Source organism: Lagopus leucura, unplaced genomic scaffold (genome assembly GCF_019238085.1).
Source record: "Lagopus leucura isolate 7727_CA_CO unplaced genomic scaffold, USGS_WTPT01 Super-Scaffold_100014, whole genome shotgun sequence".
NCBI lineage: Eukaryota > Metazoa > Chordata > Aves > Galliformes > Phasianidae > Lagopus > Lagopus leucura.
In genome coordinates, this window is record NW_024962268.1 from 1,238,036 (window position 1) to 1,253,336 (window position 15,301).

Here is a 15,301-nt window from a genome sequence, read left to right on the forward strand (position 1 = left end):
CCCCCTGTTAAAGACCAGTCCACATGCAGTATGTTTCTGAGGGATTGCAACTCCTCCCTGGACTTACTCAGCACATTCTGAGAACACTGACCAAGGGACACTTGATCCTGCAAAGCAGACATTGCTGGGAGGGTGAAGGAAGGTGGCAGCAGGGTGTAGAGCACCCCAGGCTAACACTGCACTGAGTGGATACTGCTGAGCCACAACTCATGGGAGGCACCAGGAATTAGGAAGAATACTGTGAAAGCATGATGTGGCCATCTTTCCTACAGACCAAGAAGGTAGGAGGAGTGTAGTGGTCCTATAGGGATGACTGCAGAAGCAGGCTGGGATGCAGCCCACTTGGGTGCTCCCTGGCAGAGTTGTTTACCACTGTCTTTCTTGTATTTCCAGACTGTAGGCATCAACAGCCCACAAATGAGTGCCAAGGTCTGTCTGCTCCCTGCTCCAACAAGAACGTTTCTGGCAGCATGGATATAGAAGGCCCAGAAACCCTGGGATCCTTCCCATCATAAATCTCTGCCTTTAAAGCTTTCATCCATGAAGCAAGCCAATCTTCTGACACCCTGCAGCTTAGTCAGAAAACTTACTATTATTATTTTGGGAGATGCTTGTGCTTTTTATGTGTAAATACCAGGAGACAGCAGAGAGACCAATGGAATTCATCAAGACACCAACATACAGGAAGAGCCAACTCTAAGATGAAACTTTTAACCTTGCTACTGAAGACTTGGATACAAATACATGCAAAGACTGACAGAAAAATTCAGGTACAAGGAGTTCTATTTCTGTTCTTGCTGTTCTCTAAAACTTAGAACATCTCGTAATCCTCTTCAAAAATAAAGTCTGCAGTAAACACAATGTTAACAACAACAAAAGACTTTCAACCCAGTCAAGCACAATACAGCAGCCAAATTATCTTTCCTGTGTAGACAGAGTTTAGACTAATTTTCCCATAATGACTGTGTGCCTAAGGTTTTCTGTTTTTTTTTTTTTCATACATTATATACATACACACCTGGTGATAGGCTTATAACAAAAAATTATGAAAATACTCTCAAGCATAAACCACAACACAGTTGAGATAACACTTTCATAACAAAAAAAAAACCCAAACCCTTTTGTCCAGTGAAATAGCTGTCAGCTGCTAGTCTGCAACGATTGAAGCTATGCAGCAAACTTAACTGCACATCCAGAGTATCAAGTAAGGATCAAGTACACAAACTGCCCTTCAAAAATTATAGCATTCCATCAGTATTAAATATCGTGAACCTGCATGTACTGTTGCTAAAGACACAAGGGGAATCACACATATCTGAGCCAGTAAAAAAATTTATGTCCACTGAAATAAGAAAGTTATCTACATACTGTCCATGAGGCCATGAAGGCACCAAAGCCACAAGAAATAGCACTATTCTTTGTAGCTTATCTCTGCTTTGCTACTAATAGAAGGTTCTCGAGATCTCAGATTCTCTGGAGCTTATCTCCTCCCTTACAGAAACCTAATCCAGCAGTACAACTTTCCTTGGGAATGACATTTGATAGAAATGGCCAAAGAGACAAGTTCCAGTTTCCTCCAAGACGTCTATTAAGTGTGATCTGTGCACAGGCAAGAGCATTGTCAGGCAAAGTAAACTGCCAGATCTGCCATCTAGCCCTCCTTATACTCTCTAGCTCCTGAGAGGACATTGTGCTGCTCCTCCTTTCATTCTTCCAGAAAGTGGAACTTTGTCTCATGTAATACATGGCCAAAGCAAGCCAGTGTTTTCTGTGGGCACCCACAAAAATCTAATTTGAAGGAGGGATCCATAACGCTTGCAAATAATGCCCAAAGCTACGTTTTACTGCTGTCCGAGGGGTAAGGCTGGGGAGGAATACCATGCACAGCTTTAATCTTGTTCCTCTCAATCACAGAATGACAGAATCACAGAATTGTAGGGCTTGGAAGGGACCTCCAGAGATCACCGAGTCCAACCCCCAAACCTTCAGAGCAGTACCAGTGGCAGTGCACACATCCAGCAGCGTTCCCTCTGCAGGGAGGACTGTTAGCCTAGCCAGGACAGACAATATAATAGTCCACCTAATTATTATCAGATATTTGAATTGTAATCACTGTTCAGAGTTGCTCGTGGATTGGGACAGGATAGATTACTCCACTGTGCCCACAGATTGAGAAGCACATGTATTCGCTGCTACTTTCAGTGGGGCTGCCTCATTTCCATACCAGATTTCAATTTATAGAGCAAGCACTGAGTTTTAAAGCAGACTTGCTCCACTTAGACAGGTTTTGTAATCCTTCCTAGTGCTTTCACTACCTTTTCAGCTTCTTATGAAAAGGACAGTTTTCGTAATGGAACAACATACTCATCTTTCAGTGCCTCCATAACAGACAGTAGTGCTATTTTCTAAATATCTTACAATCTCAGTTGTAGAGATTAACAGAAAACAGTTTGTAAACAACAGACAAAGAATGATACAGGGAAGTACTGCAGAGCTGTTCAACAGCCAGAAAAACCTGCTGGTGTTTGATGAAGTCTGAAGTTCTGACCTCTTGTGTTCTCATTTGTGTGACCGGACACAAATACAACTAATGCCTTTTAATGTTAGCCTGCACACAATTGAAAGCATGTGCACCATAACAGAGCCACGTAATGGGCACTGCAGGCTACATCCACTGAGCACAAGTCCTATCCTTGGAACAGATTTCTCTAAATAGTGAATATAACAATGGTTTTCTCCTGCAGAGCTGCATGTGACTTGGGGAACTGGACTGCAAAAATCTCCTCCTCCTGATCTGCACAGTAATTTGCCACTTCAGAAAAGAAACTCAGTTTAAGTAACAAAAGCACAGTGGTAATTTGCCATCAAAAAGCTGACTTCCCTTTTTAAACAAGCACACTTTTATATGAACAATGCTATAGTAAAGAAAAGAACACCTTCCTTCTCAAAAGAAAAACAAAAGCCATTGGATTTCAAGTCTATAGGTCACCGCTGAAGTAATACCTCCTATTTATTTCCACGGTAAGTTCAGCAGGTACAAAGCACACAATAGCACTATTTAATAGAGCAAGTTCTCAGCTGCAAAACACTCTTTCTCAGTGTAGTCAACGCCACTAGCCAATTCATGCAGATGAGCTGATCAAAACGCTCTTCATTTTGCAGTGTGACAGCTGTGTATAGTCATTTAGAACATGGCTTGTCTTTCACATTGCCACTGCCACTGCTGAAACACACCACTCACCTCCTCACTGTGCTCACATTCACTGTTTGGTATCCATAGAATTCAGATGTTGATGAATGTCAGTGGGTGCTATTTTTTTCTGCATGGAAGAATTCAACAACACACCTTTGCTTGATTCACACTTCCTTGTGAGACACCAATTTGTCAGTGTCCCTCTGCTGCCATCTGCCACACAGCAGCAACATGTAATGTAACACTGCTGAGAAGGCTCAGCCTCTATGCCATACCACCATTTGCCTCTGTTGTGGTGAGCCAACATCATAACATAGGAGGCAATGCTTTTAGATATTTACTTATAAGAACTGCTCCATCTGTACCCTGTGTACACCAGAAGTGCTCGAAGAGCTTCCTGCAGGGATCCTAACTTCTGCTGTGTCATGAAGAGGTCACAGGTACCCAAGATGAACAGCAGTCAGAAACAGCTTTTGTCACTTCAGATGAACAAGCAGGACCTTGGACATGCCTCTCTCTAACAGAATATGCTGATGGACTGACTTTTGCATGAACAGCTACTATCTCCTACAATTACCAGTATAATTTCATTCTCCACTGCCTAAGAATTAAAATTCTTCTGCAGCTGTACACTGAAACCTCAGATGCAACACTTCCCCGTGCCAAGAACAAAACAGTGAGTATCAAAACAAAACAATTAAAATGAACTGCTATTACCACACAGTTCTGTCCTGTTCCTTACGTAGGCTCTGGCTAAGTCTTGCTCATCTGATTTGTTTACCACAGCACAGTTTTGTTCTGGCAGGTTGGTCTCTGCTGCAGCGTGTTGCACTTAGCACAGCTCCCTTCTGAACTCCTACTGCCCTGCCATGACAATTCCCCATCTCCTAGACGAGGAAACTCCACCAGCTAGAAGTTCACAGTCCCACAGCTAGATCTGTTCCCCTTGTAGCTTGCCATGCAAAGGCAAAAGCATGGTGCCAGCCAAGAAAACAAGGCTGCGGTGCCTCCTTTGTGACTGCTGCTGCTACCACAGCGCTCGGCCTACATCTTCCAGCCACAGTCCGTTCCTCTCCCTCCTGCCCAGACAGCCTTGACTACTGCCTGTGAGTGGTGCGTTGCACAGGAGACCTACTTTCACAGGTGCCACTGGCTAACAAAGGAGGCAGTTAATCTGTGCCACTGGTGTCACACCAAGCACAGGCCCACACTGTGCTGCTCCTTGCTACAGAAGAGCCTGCAGCACAGCACTCGCATAATGGCCCTCTTTTTGTTTTTCAAACCTCACTCTGAAGAAAGATTCGTGTTTTATAACCCTGTAACTGTGGTGCTGTTGGTGTGACAGGACACCGTGGATGCGCTCATGAACAAAGAGCAGCCCAGAAGGAGCCATCTGCCACAGCACTATCACCCAGCACCCACTGCCAACCCCAAGGCTAGTCCTGGGACACACAGCCTTGTCCTATCAGCACCCTAACCAAAGCTAGCCAGCAAACCATGTGTCATCCGTGCAGCAAAGCTGTTGCTGACTGCTCATGACAGGAGATTCTTTAAAAGCCTTCTTCACATCTGCTCTGTGATGTGGTATGTTAAGAGTGCTGTGGTAGTAGCACGGTTCACTGAATTGTTAATCCACTTCATGGACATCACTTCTTTCTGCTCCAAAGGGAGCACGGGAAAAAGAAGAGACACTGTGTTAATACCTGTGGATAGAATAGAGTTATTGAATTAAAAGGTCTCTCCAAAGCATCCAGTGGAGAAAATACAAGGAAGACCAAAAAAAAAAAAAAAAACCCACAGAAAATACGAAACAAATAAGGAGTGGGAAAAAAGCAAAGTTGTTTTTTCAATATATAAAAATGTAAATTCTCTTATGAGGCAGCCAAGAGCCTCAACAAACCAACAACATCTAATGCACATTTCTTGTATTCTCAGTGCAGCTCTTTTTTTTCCCCACCATTATTCATTTATCCAGTCCAACCATTGTATTTATTGAAGTTTACAGAAACAAAAACAGCTGTAGGCTATACAGGTTACCTGTGTATCAACACATTCCCTACATAAACTATTTTAACCACATTATTACTACAGAGAAACTCCCATAGCTTATATTTTGGATTTAAAAACTATAACAAATTAAATGCCTTCCATAACTTGACAACGTTTTCCAGTAAATTCCTCCCCAGACTGATCAAAAGACAGCCATTCCTGTCCAAGGATGTATCCTCTCCACTGCTAGTCATTCATAGAAGTTATCCACTACATAGCCTTTATTCAATACTCCTCTTTATACAAGGTCTCAAGATTCTCTTTTTGTGTGGTCCTCCTGAGTATTTGTTGTTCATATGGAGAGTACATGGATCTGGAGCTTATGGTTCAGAGTTCTCTGTAGTACAACTACTGTTAGTCGGTTTATCTGATTTGTGCAAATTATCTGTACCAGTACTCTCAAAGAGCCTTTCAGACATGCCAACCCAAGAAGAAAAAATTTTGTCATACAGTGAGGCAACCTTCAATCACCTACAGAAGAAGCATGAAAGTCAGCCTCCGAAGCTCAACTAAAACTTATGATATTCCTTTCAAAATCTGAGCTTTACAGCATGCGTATACTAGCAATCCTAAAATTAAGAACAACTGCCCATCTCTAAAGCAAATGTACAGATCTCCACAGAATCATTCCACTTGCATTGAAAAAAAGCTCCGTGAGACAGGTTAACGTCACAGCCAACGTTGGACTCTCATGAGTAGGGTTAGGTACTCTTCCTGGGGGCAAACCTAATGCAAAAGAAGTGCGTAAGTCTGAGGAGTGAACCAGCAGAAGAAAATGTTTCCTCTCTCAATTTGTTCAGACTACAGTTCATTGCTTATGCACATCCCGTGCTCTTTAGTTTGTGAGACTGTTTTTGCCATCAAGATTCCTTGAACTCCTGAACGCTTCATTTTCATAACTATCAAAAGAGAAAGCTTATTTCCAATACCATCCAATTACTGAGCAACCACTGGCAGATCATAATTTGTTTCAGATACCTTGCGAAGGACACAACCTCTCAGCAATCTCCCCTTTTCAACATAAATGTTGCTATGCTGTCCAAAGAGAGATTCACCTTGAAGTGACTGATCCTTATACCAATCCCATTTAGCCAGCCTTAACCTAGCTACACTATTATACATTTAAATCCACACTTACTTGCTTAATCTGATCTCAGCCATGACTAAAAGCTATTTTATAGGCACATTTAATGCACAGCTGAAAGTTAAGTAAATACACACGTAGAAAATGAGATGCATACTTCTGCTGCCAAGTTACATCAAACAAGCCAAACTCCTCCCTGACTAGAAATTCCATTAATTATTACAAGTTTGAAAGGCACTCTCCTGCTTTCTCCATTTCTCTTTAAAGTGCCAAGAACCTCCTCGAAATACATCATTTTCTCCCCCTCTTAAAACAGAGGGAAGCTGGTACTTAATTTTATACTAAAGAATTCAGAACAAAATGAAGAGAGCAGTTAACATGAAGTGATGTGACAGAAACAAGTTGAGATACCAGCATTACTCACCAGTGAGCAGTAAGCTGCCAGAAAACACCTTCCCCTCCTTTCTACAATTTTTAATTTGGCCAGAACGTGCAATAATCCATCCTTCCCCAAAGGCAGATTTAAAATGAGATGTCTTGCCACCCTTCTGCATTTGGCATGAGAACTGTTTTTCCCTTTGGGAGTCATGGCCAGATTCCAGCATCTCTGAAAATATACTTTCCACCCACTCTTTTGAAGGTGTTCAGTAGCTTGAAAATTAGTTTGGGAAAAAAGAAAGTCAGAAAGACAGCATTACCTACTCACTTTTCAGAGAATTAACCCAGAGGTTTTGGAGAATGGTATAAGCCTAATGGCTATTAGTCACTCCTAATACTGAGCCTTTTGCACACTGTTGTGCAGATGTTGCCCTCCTCAGTCCTCCAGGAGGAACCAGCAGAGCAACACACACCACAGAGGGAGAAGCTACTGGAGAACACAGCCAGAGCCTCGAGTTGGTGACTTGGCTGCACTCTGCTGTGACAACTCGTAAGTCCCTGTGTTTAGATCTTTCTGGTATGCATGTGACATCGTTAACATCTGGACTTCCACACAGACATTTGTGAAGCAACAGCATGCATCTGGTTCCCTGTGCAGCCTTCATTATCAAGGAAAACATGTTTTACCACTGCTGATTCATCTCTGCTGAGGTCCATCATCAGCTGCATGCCCTGCATGGCAGCAGGGCAGCAAAAGATTTCAGAAAACAGGCAAAGCATGTAAGGTAGGCAGTGAAAGCTGGAACACAGCTCACTTAAAGTCACTTTTGATTTCACTCCAGAGAAAATCTCATTTCCATCTCAGGAGCCCATGTAAGTACAATTTATGTGGAGCCATTTATTTCAAAATTATTGGAGAAAAACTTCCTTCACAACACACTATGCACTATCATAACTGATGTTCCCTTAACATGGGATTTTTCCAGCCTCAAAAATCTATTCTGTATTTAGCTTTACTTTCCAGCACTGCCTTTCTTGTACAGGTACTACAGAAACCTATCAAAAACACAGTATAAACAGAGCAACATAAATAAAAGTCTGCACTGAGAGCACAATATTCCAGGTGCACAAGATATCCTGGATTAAACTGGAAATAAGATAAGTAAGAAACCTTGAAGAATATCTGAGGATTATGCTAGATCCAGAACTTATCTTCCATTTGAAAGCGAACTGCAGCAAATAAAAAAAATAGTTCATACTTCAGATACTTAATTTGCAGTGAGGCAACTCATAACTGCTTATTCAGTTATTTTGTAATTAGTTGGAGGCGCAACCATTCTCTCCAACAACACAGCTCAATTTCTATCCACACAGTACTTTTCCTGCTACTTCTAACCACGTTTGTTTACACCACATACAGCTTAGCCATGTTTGTATTAATGCACACTGGGAAAAATTGTGCAACCATTCTAGCACACCTCATTAAAAGTAGCACGAAGAGGAGGAAAGGTGAGGAAAGAGGAGGTAGAGGACAGCAGAGCACCCAGAGGCTGTGTGTACTACCTAGCAGATGGGTAATGCTCCTAGGCATACTGGTGAGTCTCCAGCCAGTAGGGAGAAGAGGGCTGTGAACTGCTTTGCTCTCCACGAAAGGAAAGGGTTCACCAACTTCACTGCACAAATGTAGCTTCCAGAAGGACAAAGCAAGGTTAGTTATAAGGTCACTGGGCAAGGACGTAGCTCCACTTACAGCATGTTCTGCAGAAAATTCACTGCTCTCACAGCTGAAATGTAGTTCGGGCTATATTTTTACTGAAGGTTCTTACTAAGAATCAGTTTATATCACTGCAGGAGTCCTCTCAGCAGGTAACAGCATTACTGTCATAATAATTCCCTAAAATAAGCAGACAATTAATTATCCTGCAAATTTGGTAGAGAGGAATGCAACATATAAAGAAAAAGAACAGCTTCTGCAAGTGTACCTGTGAGACACAAGATACCCTATCACCTGGCTGGAAGAGCTTGGACTGCAGACAAGAACTGAGCTGCTCCCTGCAAAAGCACCGATCCCACCCAGGGCTTCATGTGGTGGTGCGGCAACAAACTGCCACGCTGCAGGCTTAAAACAGGGAGGCAACCAGTGCACAAGGCGGCTGCATTGCAACCAGGACAGGTTTTGCAGTGCTAATCAAGCCAGAAAGAGACTGCTGAAATTCGTCCCACCCAAACTAGTTTTATGCATCTTTTTGTACCAAGTGAAAGGAGAATGGAAAGAGCAGGTGCTTCCCCCCTCGTTTTGTTGCGTGCAGCAACTTGTCACAGACAGAGCACTTGGTGCTACATCTAGGTAGGGATGGATGCAACACCTTCTACCCCATGCTTTTAAAAGCAGTACTTTGAGTGTCTTTCAAAAAAAAACAAAAAACAAACAAAAAAAAAGGGTGCATTCAACTCCTGTCCTAGACATAAAAAAGTCAGTATCCTGTATTTTGATGCAGCTGAAAAGGAACTAGCAATGATACATAAAAAAAAAAAATCAAGAAGTGTTTTAGAAGTATGCAAGTGTCCAATTGCTTGTATTTTCTGTACAATCAAATCAATTTTCTACCAGTACAGAATTTTTAGTTGCCAACACTGTGCCTGAGTTACAGATGTTTCATCCACAGGATGCAATAAATGGATTCAATCAGACGATCTCTGGAAAACCTATTCCCTTTCCACAACAGCCTTCTAAACAAGCCACAAAATTCATTATCTTTGTCACCAAAACTATCTACACCAAGTTGTTGATGCTTTTGTTTAAATCCTCACAGCCCCATGCCCTCCTTAAGATAAATGACTGTATTATTACTGAAGGAGTTAGATTTACAAAGTCAGTAAGAATTCTGCATTTTAATCATTTGCATTTGATTTACCCCACAATTTCCATCAGAAAATAAACTTTAAGAACGAGTTATTCTTAATGTAAATCCTTAGCAGGACTCTCTAAATCATGTTAGGCCTTCTCTCCATTAATTTTTCCTGCCTCCGTTTTGAAACCATGCAACCAGCCCAATTACTTCCTTATTTAAAACTTCTCATCTTTCAAGGCTGTAAAAATAGAGAAAGCTAAACCAATACATAGCAGTTCCCCACAGAATAAAGCACTATAAACATCAGTTCAGCTTCTGAAGATCATGTACATTCGTGTTTTGCTACCTTAACATTGCATAAGGAAAAAAAAACTGTACACAGAGGTTTTGAATGCTTCTATTGAAGAATATATTATTCTACTGAAGAATACTGAAGTACTCAGACAGAAAGAGCAAAATAAGTCACTACGCAAACTCAGTATTTGTTTGCCACAAACTGTACATTCTTACTGTGATACAGGAATAATAATAGTCTGTGATAAGCTATCATTCCAGAAATTATAGCATAAGAAGCTTCAGAGTTATTTGCTGGAAAGACAGACTTCGATAGATTTACCAACAAGTTCCTTTTTTATTTATTTTATCACTACTTTATTTACTCATTAGATTCCAGTCTGTTGAGCAGCTCATTGTATGTTTGTTCAACTACAGGGAAAGAACCATTCAGTTTATAGCACTGCTTTATTTGTAAATCAAGTTCTGAAGACACTCTACTAATCTTAGATGTCAAAGGGAAAAACATATTGTGAAATTTAAGACTGTTGAGATTTTTCATAAACTCAGAAGGAACACTGGAATTACACAGCACACCTGACTCACGGTAAAGCATTTTCTCCAAGCATGTGTCAAATCACATATATTAAAGGATTTATTTATTTTGAAACTTACTGTAACACCTTGAGCGCTTCTGAGTACTGTGACAATTTTAAGTTCTATCCTCTGCATACAGTCAGACTTACTGTCTTCCTAGCACTGGAAACAAGCACTGAGCTTGTTTCTTCTCTGTGGATACATTTCTATTGTATTTACTTGTATTGGAGAAAAAGCAAAATTTCCCACCCACACAAATCAAGATCCAAGAGCAAATTCAGAGACATTTTGCAGCCAATGGGGAAGAAAAAATAATCCTAAATCAGCCAGCTGTTGCACTAACAGCATCAAGTAAAGGAATTGTGGAGCTCATTCTACCCTTTATCAATAATGCATGGCTGCACACAGACAATTTATAGCTGTTTTCCATAACTAGGTATTGTGTAGTACTAAATTAAGTCTACAAAATTCAAGGACAGTCCACCCACACAGCTACTGTAAGCTAGCCAGGCCACTCTGAATAAACATTTTAAAGGCATAAAGTGAGTTTTATTAGCATGCTGAGCCACAGCTCTCAGTGGACAAAGCATCTCCTTTAGAAAAGTAAAAGTACATTTAGCAGAAGGCGAGATCAGTTGCTCTTATGCCTTACATATAAGGAGCTTAAAAGGTTATATATATGCGACAACTCAAAACCTTGGATTTATTTAAACTAAAACCTGAAGCAAGAGAAGAATTTATTTTCAGTACTGGAAATTGATTACCAGTCTCTAGAAATTATAAGGCAGGGACTGAACTGCTCAAGTCCTGATAACAAAAGAGCTAAGGAAAAAAGATGGTTTTGTTTACATTTAGGTAGCCCTAAAGATTAACAATTTTTTTTTTTCATCCTTCACATATCATAAATCAGAAAAGCACAGGCAGGGCTTTCATCAGCATAAAGAACTTGTTATCACACCGATATTTCCTCATTACATTTACAGCAGCAGTAGACAAGCTGGAAGTGGGGTTCCTCAGCAGGCATCTTTAAGCCAAAGATGGTACAGCACAACCCAGTTATGTTTGGTCAGTCCTATGTCTTCATGCCATAGCAGTCTCAGCACGTAACTGAATTACACTGCATATCTGAAACATGAGCATTAAAGCACTCTGAACACAAGAGCTAGACAACAGCAGCAAAAAGATGCTGCCACCAAGTCTGTGCATCCAGGTTCCACACAGGCTCTGCTACTGCGGTCACCAAGAAACCTCAAAGAATCACTTTATTTTGGCTTCCAGTGCCTAGTCCAGGTGCACAGCATGGATGGCAGCTTCACCAGGAGGCGGGTTTGGGTCACACTGCAAGCTTCTGCAGCTGTTTCTGCTACCCATCATCTGTCCAGAAACATCAGCAAGGATATTTGGGATGATCTTCATACAAGCAATGATCCACTTCAGACAGGAGCCCACATGTCTCTCCAGGTAGTTGGCGTGATAAGAATGTCCCTGCCTGGAAAACTGTGTATGGGAGGGTGAAGAGAGTAATACAGCAGAGCTGGGCTGTGTGACTGGTTTGTAGCACACTGAGCACAGTCAAAGCTATGAGCAGGAGGGATGTAAGGGACAGTACTTGCGTCACATCTCTTACCAGCTAATCATGTGGATATGTCTGGCCAAATAAGAGATGTCACTGAATTTGTGGGCATGAAGAGGAAGACAGCTGATCAATGACAGCTGAATTTGCAAAACTGAGTTTTCTAATGCAGGTCTGCAGTGTTATGTAACAAAATCGAACTTCGCCTACAATAGGTATGCTTTGTCAAAACTCATAAACCTCTGTAGATAACCAGAGCTTCATCAATCATTGTGAAAGTGACTTAACTGCTCCAGTGAGCCCAAAAAATTCTGGAAGCAGGGAATCAGGTTTGACTAAGCTTCAATACAACCTGTGCCACAGCAACAAATAACTCCATGTTTGCTGAAGTTGCTCCTATACTGTACCCCTGTGAAAGCACAATGTCTGCAGGCAGAAACTATCCTGGATTATGTTGTACCAAGATCTAGTCACATTTGTTACTAAGTCTGTCTTCCCCATGAACAAGTTGAAACGTAAAAACCTACACTAAGGAATGTAGCTGCTAGTATTTTTAGTTAAATCTGCCAGGAAAAGAAACCACAAGGTTTAGTAGATCGAGGTCCTGCTGTGAAAAACAAAATTGTTAATCTGAAGTCTGAGGAGACTGGAGTGAAAGAAAATACTGGTTTAAATGAAGGCTGCAAGCCCTGGCATTAAAAAAATCCCAGACAATCCCAGTGAGGTAACTGTGGCTTTATAAAAGTTAATTTTATGAAGCCTGCTGTTTCTCCCCCCATTACCACACGTGATCATGGAATTCAGCACAGTTCAGAGAAGCACCAAATGCCATCATTAAGCACTCTGTAAGGGGGATGCTAACTTACAACTCACAGATCCAGCATTACAGCAGCCATGCTAGTATGTCAGAGCAGCAGAGCACCTGTGTGAACCTGAGATGAACACTCTGCTGTCACAGCCCTGTGACAAGAGCTGAAATTGGAGGAGTCTGCCCCTTAGCCATGATGTTGCATCCCATCAGTCCCAAGAAGGAGCCAGGTAGTCACTGCTACTTTGGCTCTGTAACAGCTGGCACAATTTTTCCAGCCTTTCTGCACTCACACTCTTCTTTGGTCTGCATACCTTCTTAAAATTTCTTCCTTTCCCACTCTGCACCTCATATACCCTCCCACATGTCCCCCCCAACAATCAAAGCTGCAGCTACTCATACCAAATAGAATCATAGAGTCATTCAGTTTGGAAAAGACTTTAAAGATCAAGTCCAACCACAGCTTAACCATAGTACCCTAACTCTCACAGCCCTCTGCTAAATCATGTCCCTGAGCACCACATCCAAATGGTTTTTAAACACATCCAGGGATGGTGACTCAACCACCTCCCTGGGGAGCCTATTCCAGTGCTTAACAACCCCTTCTGTAAAGGGTGTTTACACACCCCTCCCTGCACAGGGTGTCAGGTCAGAGATGAGCACAGCCATCCAACACATCCCCATCCCCTCTGCCCAGAAGGCTGTGCTTGGCTGTGCGTGCAGCTCTCCACAGCCAGGGCATGGCTGTGGCCTGCAGCCACACAGGAACTGGAAGAAACCTCACCACAGTGGCAAGTCTCCTTATTTAGCCTTTTCTAAGGAGTTTCTTCTCCATACAGCCCCGCCATGGGGCCTAGAAGCAGTTATGGGTGCTTTGACCTAGCGGTTATTTGATAACAGAAAAGACATAAGTGCCTTTCCTAAAGAAAAGTAGGAGTGAGAGACCAGAATTGGTGCAAAAGGAACTAGCCCGAGGTCTGCCTTCACAAGACAGCACTTAAACTGCATTGAGCTACCTCAAGCAGTGACCAGAGACACATATTTACCCTTCAAGAGATAAGTTCTAGATGATCTGTCACCCAAACCCACAGCACACCACATTGCATGCAACAAAGAGGGAGACAGTAGTTCCTTAAAGTAAATAAGGAGTCAGTGATTACTCCTGAAAACAGCTAAACATGAGGGAAACCAAGGGCTCAGTAGCAAAGAGGCCCTTTATGAAGCAATTAGTTCCCTGGACTTGGCTTACCACAAGCATAATTCAAGCACAGCCCCTGCTTACTCAGATGCCTCTGCAGTGAAAAGATTATGTTGTGCATATGGGTGCACAACACAGCTGGTCAAAAAGCACAGCAGCACTACCATGGAGCAGAAATACAGATACGAACCTGAACAGACAGGTGCAAAATACAGGTATTGTATAAATTAATGAAAGCGATGACAGTGCAAAACCTCTAGTTGGAGAATGCTCAATTAAGTCAGCTATAGTTCTACAGTTTCATCTGGTTTTTAATGTCTTCAGTTTTTCTTACCTGTATTTTTGTTGGTGAAGAACATGTCTCAAGCCAACATCCCATGGAGACAGAAGACTAAATCTTTTCACTACTAAAACTTTATTAATATGTAGGCAAAGCTTTAAGGCAGTCTAATGAAAGGGTATATGTATAAATAGAACTGGTCATCCAAGGAAAGATAACAAGTTATTTCTTCACTGCATCATTTTTTAGCTTACTGAGGTGATATTTTATCCTTAGAGGCAAATACTGACAGTCTGGTCCAGTGTTACACACAGTACAGAAACCACAACGGTATGATTTACTATGGAGTCAGAGATGGACTGGGACAGTCCATGAGACCATATCTTCATATTCATCATCTTCCCTGTTTCCCCTAGCAAGTCAGATCTTACCTTAAAACACTGTAACAAATGCCAGTCCTCTGCTCTTTTAGGCCTTTCTGAAGATAAGAAATAAATGCAGAAGATTCACCTAGTTCAATAATTCAGCATCTGACAGCACATTCAGGAACCCGAAAGTCATCCTACAAGAAAAGAAATGAAAAGCAAGTAATCATTATACATGTTGGGCAATATATCACATGCTTAAAGCTGCAAATGCCTGGTAAAGCCATGCTGCTAAACAATAACAAAATTAACCTTTCATATCTGTGACTATCCTATCATTTTTGGCTTCCAAGATGTAACTCACATAAGCAGTATTTTGATTACCACACCCTAAAGAGAAAGCACACATCTTCCAAAGACATCACTCTGTAGTGCTTTCCCAGTTAAAATCCTCTTTGTTGAAACAACAGTCCATGTGAATGCACAGAAACAAAGCTTAGAGACGACAGGACACACCAGCCATGACGGTTAGGGAAACACAGCAGTGTACAGAAATGCAGAAGTCCATGTGAGCTAAGCAGTAAAACTGTATAATTTAGGATGTCTCTGCACATGAAAGACATGGAAGCATTTTATAGACTGCAGTAAATG

General features: G+C 41.7%; 1 protein-coding gene across 1 annotated transcript in view; it reads right to left on the bottom strand.

Annotated features, from left to right (window-relative positions):
- Positions 1-15,301, bottom strand: part of KANK1 (KN motif and ankyrin repeat domains 1) — a 115,913-nt gene that overhangs the window by 72,399 nt on the left and 28,213 nt on the right. The window contains exon 2 of the mRNA XM_042875176.1: positions 14,717-14,847. The gene's annotated coding sequence lies outside the window, so the exon portion shown is untranslated. The remainder of the gene's footprint in view (positions 1-14,716; positions 14,848-15,301) is intronic.